We start from the raw sequence: 9,495 nt of genomic DNA on the forward strand, positions 1-9,495 counted from the left end.
GCTAACCAAGATAAAACGAATGACAATGATAAGGAGAAGATTGAGCATCTAACTAAAGAACTAAACACTCTTAAATTAGCTCATGAAACTATCTTAGAAGATCATCGAGAACTTTTAAGGACTCATGAGAAGTTACGCTTTGAAAAGCTCAACCTTGAGCAAGAGCATGAGTTCTTAAAGGCAATCAATGATGATCTTCGTAAGAAAAGTTCTTCTTACATTGCCAAGCGTTTACTCTTATCTACTTACATGCCTCAAGTCAAGTCTAGTAACAAGAACAAGAAGGATTCTTCCTCTAGTAGTAACAATGATCATGCTAAATCCAATGTTGTTGCTTCTAGTAGTTCTCTTGATTCCACTAATGATTCTCTTAGCCAAGTTACACTTGAGCAAGAAAATAGCTTATTGAAGGGAATTATAGAGAAAGGTGTTTACAAGAGCCTTGCCGGGAGTAAGCAATTCGAGGAAATTGTACGCAAGCAAGGAAGGCACCGGAAGAACCATGGTGTTGGTTTTGAACAAAAGTTCAATGCCAATGGAGTTGAGTGGGAAGAAGATCAATACCCCAAGACAAAGTTTGTTCCTCAACAAGAGAAGTATGATCCTACTTCCTTCAAAGGGACACAAACTCAAGGTGATCTTCTACCACAAGACCACAAGCAAAAAGGCAAGGACAAGCTTCAAGAGGAAATTGATGCATTTGAAGAAGCTCCTAAGGCCTTGGTCAAGTGGGTTCCCAAGACTACATCAAGTTCTACTTCATCAAGTACAACTACAACTCCAAGGATTCCCATCAAGATGATGTGGATCCCGAAGAAGAAGAACTAGAGAGTTCTTGAGGGTGACTCCGCCAACATATTTCACTCATATCATTTTGGCAATAACAAGTGCAATCAACTTCCACATCTTGCACTAGTTCAAGGGGTCACAAACCCTCTTGTTGGTAAGACAAGGGACAAGGTAACCAAATGCTTTCACAGACATCATGTTGTGTGTGCATCACTCTATGTCTATGGATATCCTTGTTTGTTCCTTGTGGGACTAACCCGTGTAGGTATTGAAAGTGCAACTCACTCCAAAGGATCGCTCCAAATGATCTACATCAACTTTGAGCATCCACATCTTCAACACCTAAATGAAGTCATCATCGACAAAACCCAAGGTTAGTTCATCCCTCTTAAGGGGGGATCTCACATCTAGGGGGAGCTTTACTCTAAGAATTGAGTCAAAGCAACTTTAATGGTGTGAACATATCAATGCATTATGTAAAAGTGGTAACCCCACTTGAGCTTAAACGATGAGTATGACCTATGATCAAATGTTCTCATTTGACTCCTAAGTCAATGTACATATATAGATGACCTAGTCATCGCCAATTGCTTGATAGATGCTATAATTGGTTGGCATGCTTTGCCACATATTTCATTTGCCATTTTATTGTGTGAGCATGTTGGTTGCATATTTTTCTCATTCAACGACATCCACTTGTTGTTTTGATTGATTGGTTTCTTTTCTTTGGCCAAGTGGATGGACAAGAATGCCTAAGAATCTTCTCTAGCTATCTATGCTTTTCTTGCCTCAAACTCTATTCATGCTACATCACAAAATTTGATCAAGTCAGATTTGAACCACTCTGTGTGAGGAGCACTCAGAGTCCCTGATTCGTCATAGACTTAAACCTCGAAAACTTCTTTGTGCTTCTCGGTCTGACCGATTCCTCCATTTCGGTCATAACGAGATCACTAAGTCGATCTAGGTTTTCAATTCCGGTGCAACCGATTTGAACTTTTCGGTCACACCGAGTTGCTGTAACTGCTTGTAGTTATGCATATCGGTGCCACCGAGTTGTTCCACTCGGTCACACCGACAGGGTCAGGCTATATATATCCACGGGTCAAATTTTCAAAATTTCTCCGAACTCTTTCGCCTGCGCTCAGCCTGCTCTGCCTCCCTGGGTCTCCGAATCGTCCTCCTCCTCACCAGCTGCCTCCCGCCGCTGGTCTCCACCGCCGTCAACGGGAATCGTCTCCGCCGTTGTCGCCGTAGCAAGTCCATCGCGGAACTAGGGTATGAACTTGGTCTTTGTGCTATTCCTAACTCCAAATCTCTAGCACATTGTGTTGCCGTTAATCTTGCCACGATTGAGATCATCTTATCCATCGAAAACACTCCGTAGATTAGAGATGAATTGAAAATTTAGGGTTAGGTTTCCGCCGAAACCATCTCGGACCAACCGAGTTGTAGAACTCGGTACCACCGATTCGGCTAAGGACATTGCACATGTAATTCTTGGTCTGACCGAGAATTACAAATCGGTGTGAACGAGTTCAGGACTTTGTGAAACCTTAGCAGTCTCGGTGCCATCGAACTATGACTCGGTCTGACCGAGTTCACTAGTTTAGATTCCAAAAGCTGCTTCGGTATCACCAAGTTTACAAATCGGTAGATCCGAAATGCTTTCTGTGGAAAACTAAAACTAAGTTTTTGACTCATTCTTTTGCAAAAACCTCTGTATTTTGTGATTTTGATCCATTCTACCTCATCTATATCTATTCACAGGGTCTGCTGTCAGTGTTTGCAATATGTCTGATCAGAGTGACAGTCAGAACAAGTCAGAGGAGCAAGTTCAGATCAGTGAGGGCACTAGTCCCTCTAGCAGCTATGATGAGGGTAGCAGGAGCACACCCAGGAACTTACCCAAGGCAGCCACCAGAGCAAGAAAGAAGAAAACCTCAGACTCTGAGGATGAAGACTATGTGGCTGTTGAGGATGAGGCCACTTCCAAGAAGAAGGTGCTCAAGAAAGAGTATGGCACAGCTGCTGCCACTAAGCCTGGTATGAAGACCAAAGCACCTGCCAAAAGAATTCCCATGTCTAAGGCCAGAGCCTCTACTCAAGTACCTTTGGAATCTGAACCCAAAGAGGCTGCTGTAGAAGGGAAGAAGAGGAAGGAAAGGGTCAAGAAGACCATGGCCAGGGTTGTTGGAAAGCCTTCCATGATGGAAGAGGAAGAAGAGGAAGAGGTTGCTGCACCAGCACCCAAAGCAGCTGCTCCAAAGCCCAAATCTGCACCAAATAGGAACACTAGGAGCATTCCTGCTGCAGAGAAGAACAAGGCCCCAGTGCCTGAAGCTGCTGTTGAAGAAGAAGATGATGAGGAACATGTCTTGAGAAAGTTGAAGCCCAAAATTTCAGATCACAATGATGTTCATCCTGTGGATGAGGATATGAAGCTGAGGAAGGATGCAGGTCTCAGGCAGTGGAGATTGACTGATCCCTATGCAGTCAGGAGGAGAACTGTTGTGGACTACAGGTTCCACACAAAGGAACAGGAGGACTTCTATGAGACAGTGCTGCTTGACAAGAAGCCAGTTATCTGTGACATGAGATGGGTAGACTGGGAGTACATCAGGAAGAATGAAGAGCATTATCCAGGGGTGTATGATAGTTTCAATGCTTGTGGAGTGGATAACTTTGTTGGGCAGAAGCTCACAAAGTGGAATGATGAGCTTATTATGCAGTTCTACTCCACAGCTCACTTCTACCCAGATGGAAAGATTGTCTGGATGTCTGAAGGTACTAGGTACCAGTCATCAGTTGAAGAATGGGCAAAGATGATCAATGCACCTAAGGAAAATGAGGATGACTTGGATGTCTATGCCAAGAAGAAGAAGGATCATAACTCCATGGCACACATGTACATAGAGATTCCAGATGCTGCTATTGAGACACATAAGTTTGGCTCAGTACATTACCTTCTGTCAGGATTGCCAACAATCAACTGGATCCTCAGGCACACTCTTTTGCCTAAATCTGGAGATCACAAGATGATCAGAGGCCATGCCATCAACCTACTTCACATGTTTGATGTGCCTCAAAAGTTCAAGGTCATGAGCCTCATAGTGGAAACTATCAAGAGGACTGCTGCAGATCAGAAAAGAAGTTATGGGTATGCCCCACAGATCCAGGAGCTCATCAACTCCAAGATGGGCACAGGCACATACCTCTTGGACAAGGAACACATGCCTATCTATCCAGGTTCTGAGGACAACACAGTGGTCATGGATGAAGATGAACCATCTTCTGTGCAAGCACAAGCAAAGAGAGAGAAGGCAAGGACTGAAAAGGCTGCCAAGATGCCAACCATTGATGAGGCATCTCAGTACTTCCTGAAGAACAAGCAGGAGCAGCTTGGCTACTTGATTGCCTCCACTCTAAGGATTGAGAAGGGATTGGCCACCCTGACTCAAAACCAGGAGAGCCTGGAGAGGATCATGGAGCAGAAGTTCTATGACTTGGACGTGAAAGTCACTGAGATTCAGTCAGTTGTTGAGCAACTTCAGGATGATATGCAGGAGAGGAAGGGCAAGATTACTACTGATGCTTTTGCCAAGAGTGCCCAGGAGCCAGAGATCTGCTGCAGTGCCTGTTACAGACACCAGAGCCACTTCATCTGCACCAGCTACAGCTTCTGTGCAACCAGCTCCAGCACCTACTCCACCAGCTCCATCCACATCTACTGAAGTCTTCGTCCAAGGAGCCATCTCTACACCACCACCTGAAGACCAAGCCTGAGAGACGATTTAGTGCTATGCAATTTCTATGAACTTTTTGGTAACTTGTTGCCAAAGGGGGAGAAAATGTATAGATCATAGGCTGCGAGAGAGAGTGTTACTTTTGTTCTCTCTTGTTTTGGTGGTTGAACTTTATTTGCTTGTTTGAGATACTTTATGCGTTTGTGAGATACTTTGATGATCATGTGCTACCTTAATGCTTGTTGGATGACATTATCCTTTTATCCCTATATGATCATTCATTTTGCTTGGTGATGAGTGCATGTATTTAATTATTATCATTTTGAGCGCTCCACCAAGATGTATGTGACATGGAAGAGTAACCCATGAGCCTAACTCTTTGTGCATTTGCAGTCCAAAGCAAATCTTAAACAATGCACAAATTTAGGGGGAGCTCTTGCTTATCACATACTTCTCAAAGAGACAATGTTTTTCACTCTTATTATCATTTGTCGAAGCTTTGATCAATATGTTGTCGTCAATTACCAAAAAGGGGTAGATTGAAAGTGTAACTATCCCTAGGTGGTTTTGGTAATTCCTAACAGCATATAGCTCATTGAGCTAATGCTACTTGAAGTTAAATATTTCAGGAAAGCTCAATGATTGGCATGGCATGGATGAGAAAAGTGGACCCCTCAATATACTGAGGACAAAAGGATTGGCTCAAGCTCAAAGCTCAAGACTCTACATTTTATATTTTAGTGATCCAAGATCACATTGAGTCTATAGGAAAAGCCAATACTATCAAGGAGGGATGAGGTGTTGCTTAATGGCTTGCTTGCTCAAAATGCTTAGTGATATGCTCCAAAGCCCTCAACTACTTTCTCACATCCACATATGACCTAAACCAAAAGTCAAACTCAGCCTCACCGATTCTTTCTATCCGGCGCCACCGAGTTCGGATGTCATAGCCACTGCCACAAACCCTAGGCAAATCGGTCTCACCGATAGGGATCTCGGTCTCACCGAGATGGGATTGTAATCTCTCTGTTTCCCTTCGTAACGTTTCAGTACTATCGAGATGAGCGATCGGTCCCACCAAGGTTGCAATGTAAACTATGTGTTTCCCTTCCGTAACATTTCGGTCTCAGCGAAATGAGTGAACCGGTCCCACCAAGTTTACGTGACCAACTCTCTGGTTAGCTTATTACCAAAATCGATCTCACCGAGTTTGTGTAATCGGTCTCACCGAGATTACGTTATGCCCTAACCCTAACCATATCGGTCCTATCGAGTTGCATGTCGGTCCCACCGAAAATCCTAACGATCACTAGATTTGCTGAATCGGTCCGACCGAGTTTCTCAATTCGTTCCCACCGAGATTGGCAAGTTGTGTGTAACGGTTAGATTTTGTGTGGATGCTATATATACCCCTCCACCTCCTCTTCATTCGTGGAGAGAGCCATCAAAACGAACCTACACTTCCAACTTGCATTTTCTGAGAGAGAACCACCTACACTTGTGTTGAGGCCAAGATATTCCATTCCTACCATATGAATCTTGATCTCTAGCCTTCCCCAAGTTGCTTTCCACTCAAATCTTCTTTATACAAAATCCAAATCCTGTGAAAGAGAGTTGAGTGTTGGGGAGACTATCATTTGAAGCACAAGAGCAAGGAGTTCATCATCAACACACCATTTGTTACTTCTTGGAGAGTGGTGTCTCCTAGATTGTCTAGGTGTCACTTTGGAGCCTCCAACAAGATTGTGGAGTTGAACCAAGGAGTTTGTAAGGGCAAGGAGATCGCCTACTTCGTGAAGATCTACCGCTAGTGAGGCAAGTCCTTCTTGGGCGACGACCATGGTGGGATAGACAAGGTTGCTTCTTCGTGGACCCTTCGTGGGTGGAGCCCTCCGTGGACTCGCGGAACCGTTACCCTTCGTGGGTTGAAGTCTCCATCAACGTGGATGTACGATAGCACCACCTATCGGAACCACGACAAAAACATCCGTGTCTCCAATTGCGTTTGAATTCTCCAAACCCTTCCCTTTACATTCTTGCAAGTTGCATGCTTTACTTTCCGCTGCTCATATACTCTTTGCATGCTTGCTTGAATTGTGTTAAGATTGCTCGACTTGTGCTAAGTTAGCTAAAATCTGCCAAAGTCTAAAATTAGGAAAAGGATAAGTTTTTATTTGGTCAAGTAGTCTAATCACCCCCCTCTAGACATACTTTCGATCCTACACATTCTAACATTCTTATCTACGAAATTCATCTAACATTAATCTAAACAATAGAAAACAGAAAATAAGTAAAAAAAATATATGTGTGTGTAGTACTCTGTGTGTGTATGCGTGTATGTACATGCGTGTGTACGTGTGTGTGTGTGTGTGTCTATGTGTGTGTGTATGTGTGTGTGTGTGGGTACGAGCGGGCTGGGGTGTGGCGGCGTACGGGCGGCGACGGGGACGGCGCGACGACGGGCGGCGCTGGCCGGGGGCGATCGATGGCGCGATCGAGACGGTGACGTAGTACGGGGCAGCGGCGCGAGATGGCGACGACGGGGACAGCGACGACGGGCGGCGGGGGCGACGGTGCGCGGCGGGGGCGACGGCGCGGCGGCGGCGGCGATATCGCGCGAGAAGTGGAGAAGAAGTGGTCTATGGAACTGATTTTTCGTAAGTGCCATATATATAGGAGGGGCCTTTAGCACCGGTTGGAGCCACCAACCGGTACTAAAGGCCAATTTTGTCCAGGCCAAGCGGCGGGAAACGAGGGCCTTTAGTACCGGTTCATTACCCCAACCGGTACTAAAGGACGACCCATTAGTACCGGTTGGAGCCACCAACGGGTACTAATGGTCATGCGTTGCCACCCGCGGTGCACTATGTTTAGTCCCACCTCGCCGAGCGAAGGGCAGCCGCACTGGTTTATAAACCCAGCCGTGGCTGCTCTTTCGAACTCCTCTATATAGCAGGCTTCTGGGCCTAACTAGGACGCGCTGCCCTGTGAGCCTGCCGGCGCTTCTGGACCTGAATTTGCACACCCTAGGTCTGGCAGGCCCACCGGGCAGCGCCCCAACTATTTTTTATATAGTTTTTTCTTTTCTGCATTATTTATTTTCTTCTATTTATTTTTGAGTAATTATTTTATATATTTTTTCTTTTCTGCTTTATTTTTTCTGTTCTATTTATTTCTGAGTAGATTTTTTGCTGTATTTAGTTTTTTTGTGAATATTTTTGCTTTATATAGTTTTTTTCTTTTTTGCATTATTTATTTTCTTCTATTTATTTTTGAGTAATTTTTTATATAGTTTTTTCTTTTCTGCTTTATTTTTTCCTTGTGATTTACTGTTTCATGGTCATTTAGCTCTCTAAACAAATTGGTAAATGACTGAAAAATAGCAAATGATGTCAGAACGTGTTGGAAATTAATGACGTCACTTCGAATGCTGCATAATGCCGGCTCAAAAAAAGTCTGGAGTTCAAATAAGTTAAAAAAAATGAAGTGCCCGTGTAACAGATGAGTTCTCGTCTGAAACCTGATACTCCGAAACAGATTGTCCAGTTTGTACACGAAGTGCGTCCAGTTTTTGCCGTGACCCTCTCTACTCTTGCGCACATGCTATGCGGGTGAAATGATGATACCATGCCAAGTTTCAACATTTTCAGAGTTCATTTTGTTGTGATTTACTGTTTCACGGTCATTTAGCTCTCTAAACAAATTGGTAAATGACTGAAAAACAGCAAATGATGTCAGAACGTGTTGGAAATTGATGACGTCGCTTCGAATGCTGCATAATGCCAGCTCAAAAAAAGTCTGGAGTTCAAATAAGTTTAAAAACATGAAGTGCCCGTGTAACAGATGAGTTCTCGTCCGAAACCCTGATACTTCGAAAGAGATTGTCCAGTTTGTACACGAAGTGCGTCCAATTTTTACCGTGACCCTCTCTACTCTTTCGCACATGCTATGCGGGTGAAATGATGATACCATGCCAAGTTTCAACATTTTCAGAGTTCATTTTGTTATGATTTACTGTTTCACGGTCATTTAGCTCTCTAAACAAATTGGTAAATGACTGATAAACAGTAAATGATGTCGGAACGTGTTGGAAATTGATGATGTCGCTTCGAATGTTTCATAATGCCGGCTCAAAAAAAGTCTGGAGTTCAAATAAGTTTAAAAAAATGAAGTGCCCGTGTAACAGATGAGTCCTCGTCCGAAACCCTGATACTCCGAAAGAGATTGTCCAGTTTGTACACGAAGTGCATCCAGTTTTGAAGTGAGTGGCTGCTGGCGGGGGAGGACCGGCGCGGGGGATTGAGGGGGAGACCGAGTGAGTGGAGAGAGTGAGGACGTAAACATGTAAAAATATATATCAAAAATACAATGATTATCAATGATCTTTTTGTGTACAATCTGAATTGTCAATATGAGTCCTCAACGGTTTAGAAACCGGTGAAGACTCATATTGAGTCCACAAATTATACATATAGAGTTCAATGAACACCAAATGCTTGTGGTAGTTTGAGAAGTAACATATTTAAGGTGGTAAGAATCTTGCTAAGGGAGCGAGGTGGGACTAAAAACAGCCTGCCACAACCTCTTTACTACCGGTTCGTGCCACGAACCGGTACTAAAGGTGCTGGTCGGGCCCCAGCATCTTTAGTACTGGTTCATGGCACAAACCGGTACTAAAGATCTCCTCCCGCCTTGCCGTTTGAGCTGGCACTAATGGACACATTAGTGCCGGCTCAAATGCAAACAGGGACTAATGTGTCTCAGATTTGACCCTTTTTCTACTAGTGCTAGTCTTCTATCCTATTCAAAATACCTACATTCTACCTATATGTTCTATTTTATTCTACTCAAAATACCTATATTCTGTTCATATAACTTATATGTTCTATTTTACTCAAAATAATTAACATAGATGGGGGGGAGGAAGGGAGGAGGGAGGAAGGGAGGGAAGTAGGAGGGA

Source organism: Triticum dicoccoides, chromosome 6B (genome assembly GCF_002162155.2).
Source record: "Triticum dicoccoides isolate Atlit2015 ecotype Zavitan chromosome 6B, WEW_v2.0, whole genome shotgun sequence".
NCBI classification, from domain to species: domain Eukaryota; kingdom Viridiplantae; phylum Streptophyta; class Magnoliopsida; order Poales; family Poaceae; genus Triticum; species Triticum dicoccoides.